This window comes from Notolepis coatsorum (genome assembly GCF_963971535.1).
Source record: "Notolepis coatsorum genome assembly, chromosome: 12".
Classification (NCBI taxonomy): Eukaryota; Metazoa; Chordata; class Actinopteri; order Aulopiformes; family Paralepididae; genus Notolepis; species Notolepis coatsorum.
The window spans coordinates 71,386,956-71,408,273 of NC_140176.1; positions in this window are offsets into that span (position 1 = coordinate 71,386,956).

Sequence of the window (21,318 nt, forward strand, 5' to 3'; positions counted from 1 at the left end):
ATCGGGTTGTAGTGTGAGACACGACTCTGCGGACTTCTTGGCTCCGGTAGTTTGCAGTAGATGTGCCACTCTGGGTTGTCTCTGGTGCTTGTGACCTCTCTTCGTGCAGACACGTTGGATGACGACGGTTGCAGGTGTTGCAGGTATGTCGCCGTTTACAGTCCTTGCTGGAGTGTCCCTTCCTCAGACATCCAAAGCAGAGGTGATTTTGGTAGATGTACGTTCTCTTATCCTCTATAGACCTTGATGCGAAGTTAGTGCATGTAGCAATGCCATGATTCTCATTCTTGCAGATTGGGCAAGGTGGTCTGGCTCTATAGGGTGAATACTGTGTCTCCACGATGTTGCTCTTTATGTGAGTGCTTGTATTCAACGCTCTGGCTCTCTTGGAAAACCTCTCGTCTGAGGCTCTGGAGTTCAACAGTAGTGGGGTAGCGATGGGGTTACAAGCTATTCGTGCCTCTTTGTTCAGAAACTTTGAAAAGTGTGCAAGACTTGGATAGCTTCCAGATTTATCTAGCTCTTCTACGATGATCCTGCTCCATCTTCGCACAATCCACTCAGGTAGTTTCTTGAGCAGTTTGTGGTTCTCTTCACAGTCGTTCAAGATGTCCAGCCCTCGGACATGTGGAATTGCCTCTGTGCATCCCTGTAGGAAGTCTGCAAACTCTCGGAGCGCCAGAGGATCGTTTGTGTTTATCTTAGGCCATCTCATTAGCTTGTCTCTGAACGCCCTTTGTATAATGAAGGGGTTTCCATACCTCTCTTCCAACACTCTCCAGGCACCTTTATATGCTTCTTCGGAGTCTCTGTAAAAGAATCCTTCCACAGACTTACGAGCTTCTCCAGTAAGGTACATTTTCAGATAAAACATCTTATCACTTGTTGGGAGAGGCTTTCGGTGTATCAGGGTCATGAAGGTCATCTTCCAATCAACAAATTTCATAGGGTCACCGTTGAATATTGTTGGTTCTGGTGTAGGTAGGCGATTCATGCTTAATGCACTTGTGATTGCTTCGGCTAGACTGAAGGCCTCTTGGTTTGCCGTCGCGCTGGGAGATGCTTGACGTTGGAATGCTGTAGGATGTAGCGGAGCACTATATTCAGGATTTTGGTGAGCAGTATTTATTTCATGGTCAGTGACTTCTTCTTCTTCGTTGTCTAGATCACTTCCCGAACTGTATGCCCTCACTCGGGCTGCTGCTACCTGGACTTCCTTCTCTGCTTGTAGCTGCTGTAACTTCATCCTCTCCTCCTCCAGCTTACGTCGACTCTGTACCTTCACCTTCTCCATTTCCATCAGCATGGCTGCCTCTTCCCCCTCTAGTTGGAGGAGACTGGTTTGCTGAGCCTGGATCACTTGAATGGCCTTTACCTCTTCCACTTTAGCTGCGAGTTCAGCTTCCCTCCGCCTGTTTGATGCCTTGGAACGTTGAGAGTGAATTGTTTCAGTATTTGTGTGACCATATACAGATCTGTACTCTTCTTTGTTCAGAGCTATTCTCACCCTCTCCTTCTCAAGTCTTTCATTAAAATCTTCCTCTTTTGTTTCCAGCTGCTTACACACAAGCTCTTGGGTGTCTGTCGTCAGCTGAATACAGGCGTCCATTTTATTTGCGATCTCAGGAGTCGTGGCATGGTTACGTAAAATGGACTCATATAAACTTCTTACTAAGTCACAACTTGCTTGAATGTCTTGTTTTAGTCTTTCAAGTTCTTCTGCTGGACAGAAGGTTCTTAGCTTCCCTCTTGCTTCCTTGGCTATCTTCTTCCACTTCTGATAAGCTTTGTTAAAAGCTTTCTCATTCCTCTTATCCTCCACTTCACGGTTTTCTTTTCCTTTCTCGGTTAGAGTTCTTTGGCGAGCACCCGTTCTGTTCTGTTCCAACTCCAAGAGGTTGCCAGCTTCGTCTTCTTGGGCCGACATTGTGCTTGATCACATACACTCAAAATATCAAATAACTAGATGGTATTTAAGAGTTCCACTTGCTGGGATGGATATCAGACAGCATAATATTCATTAAATATACAGGAGTTGCCACACGTCCGTGGTATTGCTGGGATGGATACCAGACAGCATGAGGGTAATTAGATATACAGAAGTTGCCACACATCCGTGGTATTGCTGGGATGGATACCAAACAGCATAGGGTTAATTTAGATATACAGGAGTTGCCACACGTCCGTGGTTTTGCTGGGATGGATACCAGACAGCATGAGGGTAATTAGATATACAGAAGTTGCCACACGTCCGTGGGTTTGCTGGGATGGATACCAGACAGCATGAGGTTAATTAGATATACAGGAGTTGCCACACGTCCGTGGGTTTGCTGGGATGGATACCAGACAGCATAGGGTTAATTAGATATACAGGAGTTTCCACACGTCCGTGGGTTTGCTGGGATGGATACCAGACAGCATAAGGTTAACTCAGTAGGCTCATTCTTCCTTCTCTTCGTACATGTATTTTCTTTAGTAGGGTCCTCAACATACATGTGTTCTCTTCAGAGTATGGTCTTCATTGTACATGCATTTTCTTCAGAGTATGGTCTTCATTGTACATGCATTTTCTTCAGAGTATGGTCTTCATTGTACATGCATTTTCTTCAGAGTGAGGTCTTCAACATACATGCATTTTCTTTGGAGTATGGTCTTCATTGTACATTTATCCACTTCAGAATAAAGTCTTCATAATACATCCATCTTCTTCAGAGTAAGGTCTATTTCACATTTATCCACTTCAGAATGAGGTTTCATAATACATTTATCCTCTTCAGAGTATGGGTTTACTCACTGTTTATCATCTTCAGAGTATGGGTTTTACTCACTGTTTATCATCTTCAAAGTACGGGTAAGTCTTCGCTCACCACTGGTCGGTAAGTTTTCACTCACCACTGGTCGGTAAGTTTTCACTCACCACTGGTCGGTAAGTTTTCACTCTTCAGAGTTGGGTAAGTTTTCACTGTAACTGCCCCCCGGCTTGGTGTTGAAATAAAGATGCGGTTATGTTTCATACAGATGCTTTTATTTATTTTCTCTTTTTTCTCTTGCATTTCAGCTTAGCAGTACTGTAGCTTTTCTTTGGTAGTTGTGTCGTTGCACCGTGTTTGTACAGGTAGTGACGGTTGCATCATTTGCTCCGTTTGCACCCCGTTTGCACCTCGTTTGCACCGTGAAAACTGCATAGGACAGTCAAACACAAACATACAATTAGTTATATATTTCACATTTCAATATTGTTCACATGTTGTTCATTATTATACCAAAGTGTTCAAACAAACAATTGCATTCAAAGATATTTAAAAGGTGAACTCGTCTTCCATAACAAAGGCACTCAGGGAAAAACAATGATATATAATAACGTTACTTGTCCGGCAGCAGGTGCCTTTGATTAGAATCTACTTCGTGAGTGCACCACTTTATATGTTTATAAATGTTTGGCGGTTACACACATAAATATACAACAACATATCTTCAACAACAGTAATAATAATAATACATTTGAGTGTTCGACATACCTTATTCCGCTTTACCAAGGGTAGTTAATTTAACTGGAGTAAGGTCCTTCTATCATACATATTCGCTGCCTGCTCCGTCGTTATCTCTGAATTACTTCCGCCTTGGTCACACAGGAAGCTGTGACTTTATACTAAAGGAAGACGAGCTCTGCCCCCATGTGGACACTAAATGAAAGTGCACAAGTGGCTCCGAAATATTATTTTCTTAAATAGATAAATAGAGGGCTCAGTATTCTGAGCCAATACAGAGAAATTGATCATCTAGACCAGGGGTTCCCAAACTTTTCAGGCCGGGGCCCAGAAAATAAGGCGTCAGAGAGCCGCGGCCCAATGCACATCGTCTGGCTTTTTTTTTTTTTTTTTTTTGTCAGGCGACCGATTTTTTAAGCCAAATATCACTTCAATCCTATTAAGTTAGTTCAAGTTAGTTATTCATTTATATGTGCTATTTATGAGAGGGCTAACTTGTTGCAAAATAATAATGATAATAATAATAGCCTCATTAAAATACTATTGTTGCTTCGGTTGTTTTCAGCGTTTTATGTGCATAATCTGTTATTTAGTTTGAAATGTTCGTTGAAATAAGTAGATTTTTCGTTTTTGTTTATTTATTAAGTTAATATAAAACCATATAGTCACATTTTAGAATACAATAGAATAGAATTTTAGAATACAACTAGAAACACTGTTCTGGCCTGCTTCTAAGTTCAGTGGCCTGACAAAAAAAAAAAAAAAAAAAAATTTAATTTTTTTTCAATTTTTTTTTAAATCATCTCGCGGCCCATCCGTGGCTGCTCGCGGCCCACCTTTGGGTCGCGACCCCGACTTTGGGAACCACTGATCTAGACCAACGCAAATCAAAGCTTACTGACAGTAAAGATGATAGGCATCTTTACCCTTGGCGGTCAGTTACAATCTATCTATATACAGTATATATAAGATAACAAGTGATGACTTCTGTTTAACTCAAAGGTGGAAGCATATATTACTGAAGCATATTTTTCGGGCTTACCGTTGAGCATACAGCCTTGTTCTTGTTGATCTTGTCCACATTCAGCTGTGTATGGGGCCGTCCACAAGCCTTAATCCACTTTAAACATTTTTCCAACTGTGTTTTAGGCTTTGGAAAATTTATAAAACGCGCTCCCTTTAGTCTTTCTGGATATCTCTGGTCATTATTGCACGTTCCCCAAGCACATCTAAGAACCATTTTCTCGACAACAACAATGAAGGACTGGCTGGCTATCTGTGAGACATCATGGCGGCTCTATTTCAAGGGGCGCGGCCTTAAGAAATCGGGCAATCTTATTGGTTATTATTCTCTGTGTGATTGACAGCGGGGAAAGGTCTAATGCTGCAAGAAATCTGCTATTTCTGGATTAATAAAGCATCCTATATGACAAGCATGTTCTTGAATAATTTGTGTTTTTTAAACTCAATGCCTCTTAACACCTCTCTGTGGGGGGTGAGTGGGCTAATCAATTATACTGTGGTACAGGTATTATGCTAGCTAAACAAAACAGCGATAATGACACGTTTGAATGGTGTGAATTGAGTCATTGTTAGTATAAATAAGAATAATACATTTTGTAATGTTGGGCAATATGGCATAACAATAGAGCCTCTTGAGAGATATTTAGAGAAAGAATATAGATTTGGGGGGGGGGGGTTAAGTTAATTCTACTTAAACTTAATGCAACATCTATAATATAGTAAATATAGAGTTCTATTCTATTCCTTTTATTACCCTGCCCATACCTGCACAGTAATTACAGGCCCATTTCCAAGCTTCCTTTTCTGTCAAAAATACTTGAAAAGGTTGTTCTGTGCCAATTGTCTCCCTACCTGCACCAGAACAGCATCCTGGAGACATTTCAGTCAGGGTTCAGGACTGGCCATAGCACAGAATCAGCCCTCCTTAAAGTGTCAAATGACCTACTCCTCGCCGCTGACAACCGTGACTGCTCTATTTTAATGCTGCTTGACCTCAGTGCAGCCTTCGACACTGTTGATCACACCATTTTATTAGATCGTCTCCAACATGGGGTTTGTGTCAGTGACACTGCATTAGCATGGTTTTCCTCCTATCTCACAAATAGAAGCTTTGCTGTCAACATCGCCAACTGCTCCTCCCCCTCAACCTCCCTCTCCTGTGGGGTCCCACAAGGGTCCATCCTTGGCCCGATCCTGTTCTCCCTTTACATGCTACCCCTTGGTCCAATCATTCAGAAGCACAACATCTCTTTTCACTGTTATGCTGACGACACACAGCTTTATGTTTCCCTGAAACCCAACAACCAGTCTCTACTTAACAGTCTCATATCCTGCCTGGATGATGTTAAATGTTGGATGGCACAAAACTCTCTACAACTAAATCAAAACAAATCCGAAATAATCCTCTTCGGTCCCCCAGACGCTGTCACCACCCTTACCAACAGCCTTGGCAACCTGTCCTCCCTGGTCAAGCCGTATGTCAAGAACCTAGGTGTCATTTTTGATCCACAATTTAAATTTGACAGACAAGTAAACTCAGTGGTAAAGGCATGTTTTTTCCAACTACGCACCATTGCCAAACTCAAAGCCCTTCTCTCCCCTGCAGACCTTCAGAGAGTCATCCACGCCTTCATTTCATCTAGATTAGACTACTGCAACTCCCTCTATATAGGCATTAACCAGTCTTCCCTGTCCCGCTTACAACTGGTACAAAACGCTGCTGCCAGACTGTTGACCGGAACCCGCAAGAGAGACCACATCACCCCTGTCCTTGCCTCCCTTCATTGGCTCCCAGTACGCTACAGGATAGATTTTAAGGTTCTCCTATTTGTTTTTAAAGCCCTTAATGGTCACACACCCTCCTACATCTCAGACCTCCTATCCCCCTATTCCAACACCAGGTCCCTCAGGTCAGCCGATCAGAGGCTCCTGACAGTCCGGAGGTCTAACCTCAAGCTCAGGGGGGGGCCGTGCCTTTGCTATCGCAGCCCCTGAACTGTGGAACAGCATCCCCACCTCCATTAGGCTCGCCCCCTCGATAGATGCCTTCAAATCGAGGCTCAAAACCCACTTCTACCTACTAGCCTTTCCCGTTCACTGACTCATGCCCTGTTTTTCTATGTGTTTGCCTGTGTGCCCTCCCATAAAACGGAGTGTGATTGTTGTCTATATGTATCTTGTGTATTTACCCTCTGTACAGCACTTTGGTTGACACGCGTCATGTGAAATGTGCTTTATAAATAAATTTGATTGATTGATTGATACCTGTACCTCCCCTCCCCCATGCTGCTATGACGCCTGCATTTCTCCAAGGGGATCAATAAAGGAATATCTTAGCATGTCCATCAGAATATGCAGGTAAACTGGGGAAGTAAAAGTGTCAGTCAGCAGTGAAGTCAGACGAGGGAGACTTCTGCCCCCAGTTCTCTGAAAGCCTGTAATACTGGGTGCATGACTGGTGATACTCTAGTGAACCATAGAATGTAGCAGATGATCTTGTGGTCTTTAGTCCAAGTAGCCACAGTGGCTCAGGAGGTAGAGCAGTCGTCTGGTAGTCGGAAGGGTTACCGGTTTGATTCCCGCTCCTCCCAGGCAGCGTGTCGAAGTGTCCCTGAGCAAGACACTTAACCCCTAACGGCTCCTGATGAGCAGTTTGGCACCTTGCGTGGTCGCCTCCGCCGTCGTTGTGTAAATGTGTGATTGAATGGGTGAATGTGAGGAACTGAAATTGTAAAGCGCTTTGGAGAAGAGATATATAAAATGTACCAGCAGCTCCTTACTATAATGTTCTGTGTCTGGTGTAGAACATGAAATCAAATACAGTGTTCTGTGTCTGGCGTAGAACATGAAATCAAATACAGTGTTCTGTGTCTGGCGTAGAACATGACATCAAATACAGTGTTCTGTGTCTGGTGTAGAACATGACATAAAATACAGTGTTCTGTGTCTGGTGTAGAACATGACATCAAATACAGTGTTCTGTGTCTGGTGTAGAACATGACATCAAATAGTGTTCTGTGTCTGGCGTAGAACATGACATCAAATACAGTGTTCTGTGTCTGGTGTAGAACATGACATCAAATACAATGTTCTGTGTCTGGTGTAGAACATGACATCAAATACAGTGTTCTGTGTCTGGCGTAGAACATGACATCAAATACAGTGTTCTGTGTCTGGTGTAGAACATGACATCAAATACAGTGTTCTGTGTCTGGTGTAGAACATGACATTAAATACAGTGTTCTGTGTCTGGTGTAGAACATGACATCAAATACAGTGTTCTGTGTAGAACATGACATCAAATACAGTGTTCTGTGTCTGGTGTAGAACATGACATCAAATACAGTGTTCTGTGTAGAACATGACATCAAATACAGTGTTCTGTGTCTGGTGTAGAACATGACATCAAATACAGTGTTCTGTGTAGAACATGACATCAAATACAGTGTTCTGTGTAGAACATGACATCAAATACAGTGTTCTGTGTAGAACATGACATCAAATACAATGCCTGTAAGTGTCGGCATGACCTGTAGAACCAAAGAGGACAAATGTCTGCTTGGAAAGACGGCTGAGAGGAGGGAGTAGACCCCATCGGGGATGGCATGGTTAGCGCCCCATTACAGTGGTGGGTTAGCACCTCATTACAGCGGTAGTGCAGACGGTAAACACTTTGGCTGCACCCAAAAAGAGCTACGACAAATACAGGAATAATTCCCCTAGAGCAGGGCTATTCAACTGGCGGCCCGCGGGCCAGATCCGGCCCGCGGGATGATTCTGACCGGCCCGCCAAAGATTACATGATAATAAATTTTCTTTTTTTAATATATTTTTCTTTTCTTTTCATGTCAACGTTAACACGCACAATTGAGCCAAAAGTCACTCAATTAATGACAGATTTCATTGATAAATTGAGGGAAAACTTTGCAAGTCGATTTGATGAATTTGACATGTCCAGAGAATTGATGCATTTTGTGAGCAACCCATTTGCCAATGTAGCTGCTATTTCCACAAAAGGACAAGAGTTCCTTGCATCACTTCACATTGATGAAGGTCTCCTGCAACTTGAAATAATTGACATGCAAGCATCATCTGCTCTGAAGCAGGCACTTGAGAATGAATCCACCACAACATTTTGGATAAAGTGTATTCATGTCAAGACATTCCCCAAAATAAAAACGCTGGCAATATCTGTGCTAACAATGTTTGGCTCAACATACACCTGTGAATCCAGTTTCTCTCACATAAATGCCATTAAAACAAGCAACCATGCCTCCTTGACAAATGAGCATTTGCATCACTGTTTGCAGGTAGCCCTCACTTCCTATGAACCCTCTTTCTCTGCCATTGCCCAGTCAAAGAAGTGCAATCGCTCTCATTAGATGTGTGTATGTAGGCTAGGCCTGTCTGCCCCCCACCCCCCTGATGTTTGAGAGTTAAGAGTGGACAATAAGTGCTAATAAGATGCTGTGATTTGCTGTTGTTGCACAGACATGAAGCACTTTTTCATAAGCTCAGCTGCACTATAAATGTGTTTTTTTGTTCAAGTGTTGATGTTAGAATGTTCAGATGCACATCATGCACTTGTTTGTTTTTTATTTTATTTTTATATTGAAATGTTGAAGAGGAGATGTTGCAGTTGTTGCACAGTCATAAATGAAGCACTTTTTGCAGGAGATGTTGCAGATGTGGCACATAAATGAAGCACTTTTTTTGAAAAGTATACTACTTTTGCAATGTAGTTAAAGGGGAACTATCTTATAAATGGCCTTTTTCAGTGTTTAGCATTGTTTCCTAGCTATGTGGACTTAATATATTAATATGATCTATGTCTCTAATTCTCATATTGGCGCATTCTTCCAATTCTCCTCTCACAATATTCACCCTCACTGAACTGAGTCATCTGAAAATGTGCTGATTTGTGATGTCAGAGAGACACCGCTGCATGATAATCAGCTGAGTTTCCACACAGTTCCCACTGTGGTTGGAGCCCAGGCTCAAAACGGCTTAAGATCTTGAGGTAGAAAAATGCTGTTTTTGAGTACTTGATTAGAAATACAAAACAACGAGAAAAAAAAATAAAAAAATGTGTTCCATAAACCCACAGGAATTGTGTAAAAGTGCCCAAATAGTGAAAGAAATAGTAAAATAGTTCCCCTTTAAATAAAAGTTGTGAAAATGTGGTTGCGTGTTGTGTCAAGTGTACATATATTCATAGCACGGGGAGGCGCCGTGGCAGTCCGGCCCCTGGCCCCTTGGGTTTCTGACAATGTGGCCCCCTGAACAATTTAGTTGAATAGCCCTGGCGTAGAGCATAAGTTAAGAGAGTTAAGGGTAACCGTGTGAGGCGACAGTGTTAACCACTATACCACCGTGAAGGAAGTGGTGGAGATGGAGGCGACTGTTGGAGTGAAGTGGGGGCTGCTGCTGAAGGACGTCCAGACTCCAACCTGACCCAGCTGGCTTCATTCTTCCTGACCATCCCTAATGCATTCGTGGAGAGGTTGTTCTCCCTCATGACCTTGCATGGACGGACCAGAGAAATAGATGCAGCGTGGAGAGTGACATTTAAGTCAAAGCTAATTTCTTGGTCAGAAGGCTCTACTCTACTTGAAGCTGCATGGTCCAGTAATAAATATAAATTCCTCAAGCACTATAGGCCCATACAGTACACTATGGTGCTCTCCATGGTGCTGAAACCTTCTGAGGTTTGGGAGCAGTAATGAAGGTGCAATTTATATTGGCCTACAATTTTTCTAGTGTTACAGCCATTTGCTTAGAGTAGTTGTTCACTACTGTTTTAATTTGTATGTTTTTTTTATTTATTTTTATTTAACCTTTATTTATCCAGGCAAGCAATTAAGAACACATTCTTATATATAAAAGCAACCTGTACATTATACATCCTGTATACCTGTGATATATATACATTTAAAATGTTAATTAAAGTTAAAACATTTCAATTAAAGTATCATCATTTTAATAATTGTACAATTTTGTCAGATTATCATTGAATGAAAAATGAACTTTTTGAAGGCCTCTTTGCTTTTGGAAAGAATGATTGCACTCGACTAAGAGGTTGGCAGTCGACTACGGCTCCTTTCGATCGATTAGTCAACCATTCGATTAATCGGGGTCAGCCCTAGAAAATATTATAATGTATATTATAATATATAGCAGTGACTGTTCTACGTGCACCACCGAGGCCATGGATCAGCTTCTTACCATCTTCTGTCCGTGGTCTGTCAACGTAGTTTAGACGTGGAGTTCATTGCTGGGTTAAGTACTTCTATTCTATTCACATAATATGCTTACTACATATATCTATTCTATTCACATATATGCTTACCACTTGTATCTATTGCTATGTCCGGCCATCACAATCACGCAAACTGTCTAACGCCTGTCCCATCTCCCTGTCTCCCTGTGAGTGGCTATCCCGGAGTGATGACCGGAGTGTTGGACGTCTCGTGATGACCGGGAGGATGCGACCCTCCCTGCCTCAAATAGATCCGCCATCAGCTAAATTTTTTATCTTTCAAAATGTTCAGTTGCTATCGCATGCACTTATCTGTGGTTCATTACACATATGAGTGCATGCTTACCAACTGTTCGGCTGTTTTATTGCAACACTACTATCACCGACATCTAAAGCCCTTCCCATAGTCGAGCGGACCGTACACGGACTGGACTCCGCGGAAGTCCACTGGACTCATTGGGTCTCATTCCCGAAAATGTTTCAAAGATATATTCTGGAAGACTTATCTTGGAACCACTGAGACATAATCTATGAAAAGTACACTCTGAGTCCTGAACGTGCTGGTAATATGTCTTAAGTGGCTGAAAAGGTCGCACAAATTATATTATCTGATATCTGCTTGGAGAATGGCATTCTGTCTTAAACTCTAAAGCGCGTTCCCGATCAGCTAATTTGCATACAAAACAACGCCTCCATAGCTCCTTATAAGGCAACTGGTGACGCAGCTGTGTGAAATGGAATGGCGGAAGTGCTTTGCGAGTCTTGCGAGCCGCGTGATTACGAAACCTAGCGTCAGTCAGTGCCAATCAGAGAGCGTCTCCGAGAAATGCGGCTAGGTTTCGTAATCACGCATGCGCCCATCAAAACTAGATTAGATTAATGTATTGGCATCATATACAGCTTGCGGTACACACCTGCCGCAGCGCGCGCGCACACACACACACACACACGCGCGCGCAGTACTGTATATGAATGAATGAATGACATATAATATATCTACGGCGGGCGTAATGAATGAACGCAGTATGGCTTATTATTCCATAATTAAGCCTATAGGCTACTGTTCATTCGTAGGCGCACACAAGACTTGTTATGGAATATTAATGCAGTCTATTTCCACCGATTAGCTTTAGTTCTTATTTATTTATCCACTGTCATTTCAGTGTTGGTGTATAGGCTATATAGTGTATTTCAATATACGTTTAATTGATTAATGATATATTCGAAGGAATACAGGTTTATAGCTATATCAACCCCCTCCAATGTACAGTAAATGACCAAGTATGGTTGTCAATATTCCAATGTACAGTTTTGCTTGTACAGTGAAGTCTATCCCCCACCCACCCCTCCTACCCAACCTCCTCCAACAGTTTCTACGTCAAATGTACTCTCTTTTCTGGACTCTTTTTGTATCACAAACAGTACTGTATTTGCAAATCTGGTATGTCATAAATGTATAGATGTAGCAGTACTGTCTATCTGTGTCGTGTGTGTCATATATGTTATGATGAATTGAAAATGGGGGACCCTGATGTAAACAAGACAAAATTCTTTCTCTGGTCTGCATCCCCTTATGTAATTGAGCTGTACTGTACTGTACCCATTCTGCAATCTGTTAATAAAGTTTTCAATCAATCAATCAAACAAAGGTCTGTCCCATTGTATACCAATCAATGGGATACATTGCATGTTGACCTGCATTCTTTCAAATGTATATAATTAATCATTAAAACAGATGTGTAACAAATAAGAAATACAAATTCCACAGAAGGCATTAAATTATTATTATTTTCAATCATTTCACAATAATTGCATAATTGTGTTTGAATATCTGAGTAATTAAAGTAATTATACATTTGTCCAAAATAGCTGGTTCAGATATGGTTAAGCAGCTGCCCTGTGATCAGATGAATCCATATTATTTATTTTTCCGACATCAAATGCGTAATTTCTTATCGTACAAATATTGTCATATTTATTTTAATTATGATTAAGTATAATGTTGGGGAAAATGTGTATATGAACTGAACTAGTTTAATATGGGTCAACTAAGCAGTACTGAAAGACGGTCTGGCTGATGTTCTTAAAACAACTTTGCAGATAGACATTTCGGTACATCACGTCGTGTGCTTTAATCTGGTACATCATATCTTAATCTTTTCTCTCTTTCACACACATACATATACACACATCTCACTAATCTTTTCTCTCTTTAATCTTTTCTCTCTTTCACACACATACATATACACACATCTCACTAATCTTTTCTCTCTTTAATCTTTTCTCTCTTTCACACACATACATATACACACATCTCACTAATCTTTTCTCTCTTTAATCTTTTCTCTCTTTCACACACATACATATACACACATCTCACTAATCTTTTCTCTCTTTAATCTTTTCTCTCTTTCACACACATACATATACACACATCTCACTAATCTTTTCTCTCTTTAATCTTTTCTCTCTTTCACACACATACATATACACACATCTCACTCAATCGCATCTCTCTTCGATGTTAAATCTATGTGTCATTTTAATGTACGTCATGTCATATCTGATATAATGTGTCACGTCATCTTATCTGTCATGGGGGGGGCAGGGCTGAGAAGGTATTTATGGGACAAGCAGAGGGATTGAGGAGTTAGAGTGTTTTTCTTCAACTGTGGTGACCGTCTGCTGATCCATGGCTTCTGCTGTTAAAACTTTCTTTCATTAAACAAATTGCCTGTTGAAATTGGAAATATCGTCTCCTGCTGTGTTAAACAACCATCAGCCACAACATTTGGTGACCCTTGACCTGTAGATCGCTCCACCGGGCCTTTCATACGGCCAGTTCCTGGAATCTCCCGTAGACATTCTGGCGGTTGTCGACAAAAAAGGTAAGCGTTGTGCTTTTTATTATAATATCCGTCAGAGATTCTGCGGGAGGAAAAAGTGAGCTGGCTGTGTGACTGGTTTTCGGGGATGGACGACTAGAAAATGAACACGAGTGGTGAGGTGTTGACACTAGGGCGAATCCTCTTTTAACAGGCTATAAATGCGCCACTAATCAATTTTTAATTGCATGTTTTCGACCTCTGGTCAAACTTTTCTCTCTGGTCAAACTTCTCTCTGACCCTTTACAACACTCTCCCCATTCCCCACTTCCTTGTTATAACTGTGGTTGGCTGGTCATGGTTGGTTTTTAGGTTCCGGCCCTCTCATACACACACATACACCGACACACGTACACACATAACTCTCTCAGAGACACATACACACTCATTCTCATCTAGGAGAGACAGATGTGAGTTTACTCTGATCCTTTTAAGAACGAAGATAAGTAGATAGTGCATCCGTGGGTGGGTAGCTACAGAGAGGCTAGCTGTGATAATATGAGCAGAGAGTGAAAAACAATTTGGGCAGCGTTTGACGAGACTCTAGTTGTTTCCACTGTTGGGCCTAGACACACACACACACATTCCTGTGTCACAATACACACATACAATATACACACACGTCTGTGCAAAGACACACAGACACACACAGACACACACAGACATACACTCACCACACACAGACACACACACACAGACACACACACACACACACACACACAGTCACCACACACAGACACACACACACACACACGTCTGTGCAAAGACACAGACACACACAGACACACACAGACATACACACACACTCACCACACACACACACAGACACACACACACACACACACACAAACACACACACACACACACCGACACACACACACACACACACACACAGTCACACACACACACAGTCACACAGACACACACACCGACACACACACACACACACACACATTCCTGTGTACACACATACAATACACACATACAATACACACACACGTCTGTGCAAAGGCACACAGACACACACAGACACACACACACTCACCACACACAGACACAGACACACACACCGACACACACACACACACACACACATTCCTGTGTACACACATACAATACACACATACAATACACACACGTCTGTGACACACAGACACACACAGACACACACACACTCACCACACACAGACACACACAAACAGACACACACACACACACACACACACCGACACACACACACACACACACATTCCTGTGTCCCGGTAGACAGCGGGTTGTGAGGCAGGCGGGTGGAGTTAAACCTGCTGATTACAGACATACACACACACTCACCACACACAGACACACACACACAGACACACACACACACACACACACACACACACACAGTCACACACACACACACACAGTCACACAGACACACACAGACACACACACACTCACCACACACAGACACAGACACACACACCGACACACACACACACACACACACACATTCCTGTGTACACACATACAATACACACATACAATACACACACACGTCTGTGCAAAGACACACAGACACACACAGACACACACACACTCACCACACACAGACACACACACACAGACACACACACACACACACACACACACACACCGACACACACACACACACACACATTCCTGTGTCCCGGTAGACAGCGGGTTGTGAGGCAGGCGGGTGGAGTTAAACCTGCTGATTACAGACATACACACACACTCACCACACACAGACACACACACACAGACACACACACACACACACACACACACAGTCACACACACACACACACAGTCAGCACAGACACACACAGACGGACACACACACACACACACACACACACACAGACACACACACACACACACACACACCGACACACACACATACACAGCACACACACACAGTCACACACACACACACACACAGTCACAAACAGACGCACACACACACACACACACACAGACACACACACACACACACACCGACATACACACATACACACACACACACACACACACACACACACAGACACACACACACACACCGACATACACACACACACACACACACAGTCACACACACACACACACACAGTCACACACAGACACAAACAGACGCACACACACACAGTCACACACAGACACACACACCGCATTGTAGAACCAGGTTAACTGTGTCCTGGCTGTAGTAGAACCAGGTTAACTGTGTCCTGGCTGTAGTAGTAGAACCAGGTTAACTGTGTCCTGGCTGTAGTAGCATTGTAGAACCAGGTTAACTGTTTCCTGGCTGTAGCATTGCTGTAGTAGAACCAGGTTAACTGTGTCCTGGCTGTAGTAGTAGAACCAGGTTAACTGTGTCCTGGCTGTAGTAGTAGAACCAGGTTAACTGTGTCCTGGCTGTAGTAGTAGAACCAGGTTAACTGTGTCCTGGCTGTAGTAGCATTGTAGAACCAGGTTAACTGTGTCCTGGCTGTAGCATTGCTGTAGAGTAGTAGAACCAGGTTAACCGTGTCCTGGCTGTAGTACAACCACACACACACACACACAACACAATAAACACACACACACACACTAAACAACGATGCATACAGCAGAAGACATACTGTTAGACCGGAACCCGCTCCTAAAAAATATAATTCTCAAGGTAGGTGTCCGTTGGCAGAGGCGTACAAAGGCCGGGGACACAAAATGGCCTTCCGGAGGTACTTTTGATCTCGACCGATGCGAAGAGATGAATGTAATGATTCGTAACCACAAGCCAGGCGACAACAGCAAAAAGAGGTTGAAAAAGAGGACAGAAGAGTTGGGGGTAATGAAGCTCTACGCCCAGAAGGGGAAAGCATACAGGCAAGAAGCTTTAGCGCTAAATCAGAGAGAGACGGATATAGGGAAACCAACATCCCCACCTTATGTCACGCAATTGCCGGTGGGCACTGTGACAATAAGAGGAGAATATGAGGAGACGGAATTAGGGACCCCCGCTAGGTCAGAAACCTCCGCTAGATCAGAGACCTCCCTTAGGCGAGATACCCCCCCCAAACTGACCCCGCAGGATCTCTATCCGAAAGACCTGGCGGCATATGGCGAGACAGTACGTCGGAAGTTGTATACTGCAGAGGAAGAGGAGGTAGAGAACCTGGGCAGGCAGAAGGAGGGAGTCGGGAGGAAGATAGAGGAAGAGCCCCGTCAGAGTGTGGCACAGCAGACATCAGAGAAACACGGAGCGTGTGGCCACACTAAACTGTTGACTGAGGAGGAAGATGAGAATGACACGAAACCAGGACAGGAGAAAGGAAACATTACAGGAACCCTGACTTTCGCCCCTACATTCGTGGGAAGTGTGACAAGCACAGGCCAGTTTCCCCTGCTAATAAAGGGGAACGATATCTTTCACATGCCATGGTCACCTCTAGACATCGATGGTTTAATAGTAAGACTACCGGACCTTTCAGAAGGAGCCTCCAGGTGGATCACGCAGTTTGAGGAAAATACGTCATCTTTTCTGCTAGCAGTGGGTGACGTCAAATCCCTGTTGACGCGTTTGCTAGGAGTTGGTGCCTGCCGGGACATCATGGGTGATACATCGATGCGAGTGGCATGCGACACGCAGGCCCATGATGGAGACATATTCAACGCGCATAGAGCGGCGTTGTGGTACAAACTCAGGAATCAATATCCATCACGTATTAATCCGGCAAAACTGGCAGGCAACCCCATAATGGAGACGGAAGGGCCTGGCGCCTATGTGAACAAAGTACTGAAGGAGTGGAGAGGTGAGCTAGGACACAACCCAGAAATTGACCCGTTGCAGAGAGCGATGTTTAGAGAAAGTGTGATGAGAGGGCTTCCAGAGGTGGTTAAGAATAGACTGGAAGACGTGGTGGGGTTAATGGACATGACTTATCCTTTGTTCTGTGCACATGTAACACATAGTGTGGAGAAGCAAAGGGCTCAGGAGCAGAAAGTCAGGGATCAGGATAGAAATGACGCAAGGAAGTTAACTCAGCAACAACTGCAGCCCCAAAGGAGGCTGCAGGCAGTAATGGTGTCATCTGCTACCTCTCCACCCATGCAGGACCAGGGACCCCCGCCTGCACCTCAGGTAGTGAGAAGCTATGGCTATAGTTCACAGAACCAGGCGTCCAGGCGGCAGGCAGGGAATGGGCAATCAGGCCCACGGTTTACACAGGGACCGGGGAACGAACAACAGTTTCCCCGTTTCCACTGTTGGAACTGCGGCATGCAGGGACACAGGGAAATGAGATGTGGGCAACCATACCGTCCCGGCTCGGAGTATGGAAGACCCGTGCGCCAGGGGGAGTCACAAGGGCCCTACAACCAGGGGGAGACAGGAGGGCCCCGAAACCAGGGGGGTAATCACTAGGGGTGCCCAGAGAATGCGACGGGGGGAAATCAAATGATTGTGGTTTCCAAGGGAGCTGAGCAAGAACCTATTCTGCAGGTCCTAGTGGAGGGCAAATTAACAGAGGTGATGGCAGACACTGGAGCAGGTTTTTCCTGCATAAAGCAAAAATACGCCGCTCACTTACCCCAGTCTGGACAGTATGTTCGGACGGTCGGATTCTCGGGAAAAACACAATTAATACCCACATCAGATCCAATCTCTATGACGTATAACAACAAGACCATAACAATACCTGTATTAATTTCGGACAGCACCCCGCGCAATCTCTTGGGACGAGATGCAATGTGTAAACTAGGCTGTAAAATCCTATGTACGCCTGAGGGGATTCAAATTGAACAAGACGTGTACCAAATGATGTTACAAGGGACGGGGGAGAAAGAGGCCACTGTGTTCTGGCTGGGCAACATAGATGCAGAGCTGCAAAGGGTCTGTGACCCCTGGGAGCCATTTCTGAAAACCCAACTGCCTCAGTCTAGACAAACAAACATGGAGGCACATTGCACACTACAGTATTTGACGAATAGTGACCTAGTTAGGAACAAGGCATGGTTGCAGGGACAGCCCGAGCAGGTGCAGATTAACTCATCTACGATAATTGTAGGGAGACAGGGCGCGGCGTTGAGGGTTAACACAAGTAAGTATCTACGGGAACAACATAGACTAAGAGACGCCGCCCCACACATCACTCTGAGAATAAATCCTGGTTACGAATCCGAACATCTAGGTTCAATGATACAGGAATCCGAGACTCAAAGGTGGGTCTCCACGGAATCTCTGCTAATTTGGAACAGCGCAGATGGGAGTTTCATAAAAATAATGATTTCCTTTTCAGTTTTGGCAAAACCGCAAGTAATCAGATTACCAGGAGACCCTTGCGTTATTCCAGAGGCGGATGCTTTGCTGGAACAGGACATGTTGGCGCGCACCCCAGAACGGTTGTGGTCAAAACACGACACAGATGTGGGTCTAATATTGTCGGCACAGCCAGTGGATAGGTACACCTATCCACCCAGTGCTAAAGGCGGACAGGGCTAGGTACAGACTGGTACACGATTTGAGGGCGGTGAACGACGTGGTGTCTGGACCAGAGGCGGAAGTCGCTAATCCACACACCCTCCTGACAAACATCCCGAGTAGCTCGCAGTACTATACGGTCATTGATCTCACGCAGGCATTCTTCAGTGTTCCATTGGAAAAAGAGTCTCAGTATCTGTTTGCTTTTACCCACAGGGGGAAACAATACTCTTACACCCGGTTGCCACAAGGGTTCGCGCACTCGCCACATTACTTCTCGAAGGCGCTCAAGGAAGACTTGCAAGGAGTGTGCGACACACTACTCAGCACGGTTTTACTGTATGCAGATGACATTCTAATCTGCTCGGATACACGTCAGCAGTGCCATGAGGACTCCATCAAAGTTTTGAGTGGATTGGCCGTGGGAGGCCACAAGGCATCCCGTTCAAAACTGCAGTACTGCCAGCCAAAAGTTGAGTACTTGTCTCGCGTCATTCAAAAGGGCATAAAAAACATCTCACCCACACAACTCGAAGCTGTATCCAAGGCACCTAGGCCATTGACGGTCCGACAGATGATGACGTTTTTAGGGATGACTGGGTACAGCTCTGAGTGGGTGGAGGACTATACGATAGCGACAGCGTCGTTGAGGATGATGATAAAAGAGGCGGGTACAGACAAGCTTCGCGCTCCCTTGACATGGACCGAGGAGGGGGAGGACGCGTTCATAAACATTAAGCGTCTGTTGTTACAGGCCCCTGCCCTGGCGCTGCCGGATTATGAGAAGTGTTTCCACCTATTCGTCTCACATAGAGCGCAGCATGCGACAGCTGTCCTGACTCAAACACAGGGGGGGAGTGGGAAAAAACAACCGATAGCATATTACTCTAGAGCTCTTTCGCCGGTAGAGCAGGGTCTGCCACCTTGTTATCAGGCCCTGGCCGCAGCACATTTGATGTATGAGAAAGCAACGGCCGTGACAATGGGATATGACATTTGCATTTGGACACATCACAAATTGGCAAACTTGATTGAAAGAGGCAAATTTGTTCTGACCAGCCAACGGCAACAGGCTTACATGAGGCTCCTGCAGTACTCGGACGTTACGATAAAAACATGCCACGGCAGTAACCCGGCGGATCTGGTACCACTCCCGAGCGAGGGTCAACCGCATGAGTGCGAGGTGGAGGTACAGGCTTTCGTGAAACTCCGTCCTGATTTGGGAGTCGACCCGCTCGCGATAGCAGAACTCTCACTTTTTGTGGATGGGTCCTGCTATCGGGAGGGGGAAAATTTAAGGTCAGGATACGCCGTCGTACAGTGCAAACCTAACGGAGAAACACTAACAAGAAAGGCCGGACAATGCATGCAACCATGTTCGGCCCAGCTTGCAGAACTAATAGCACTAACAGAAGCATGCATAATAGCTAAAGATCGCACGGTTAACATCTTTACAGACTCTGCTTATGCGCATGGCGTATGCCACCTATTCGCGGCCATTTGGAAGGCAAGAGGCTTTAAGAAATCGGACGGCTCACCGATCCTTCACCACAAGCAGGTTGTGGCGCTTATTCAGGCTGTAAAGTTGCCCAAAAGCATTGCTATCGTAAAGTGCCAGGCACACAGAAAAGACCTGTCTTTTGTGACGACGGGAAACAACGCGGCGGACGAGGCCGCGAAGGCGGCGGCTGCGGTGCCGTCCACGGCTGTTCTGATGTTTGCGGCCGAACTGACGACTGAGGTAACTGAGGATAATTTGAGTGATCTTCAGGACTCAGCCACGCAGGCCGAGAAACAGTCGTGGAGGGAGAGGGGGGCTGTAAGGGGGGCAGATGGTCTGTGGAGGAGTCATAACGGTTTGATAGTCGTCTCCATCGATCTTCTGTCCTTGGTGATACCTGAGGCTCATGGTGTTGATCACTGTGGAAGAGCAGAGACCCTGAAACGAATCACGAAAATGGGATTTTGGTCCCCAAAGCTTCAGGCACAAATTGACGTTACACTAGCCAGGTGTTTAACATGCTTACAGGGCAATGTGCGCAAAGGAGTACCGACAGTGGCGGCTTACACACCCCTCCCTGAGGGACCATTCAGACATCTGATTATGGACTACACGGATATGATAACGCCAGTGCAGGGAAAACGATACCTCCTGGTAGTAGAGGACTGCTTTAGTCGCTGGATTGAGGCCATTCCATCTAA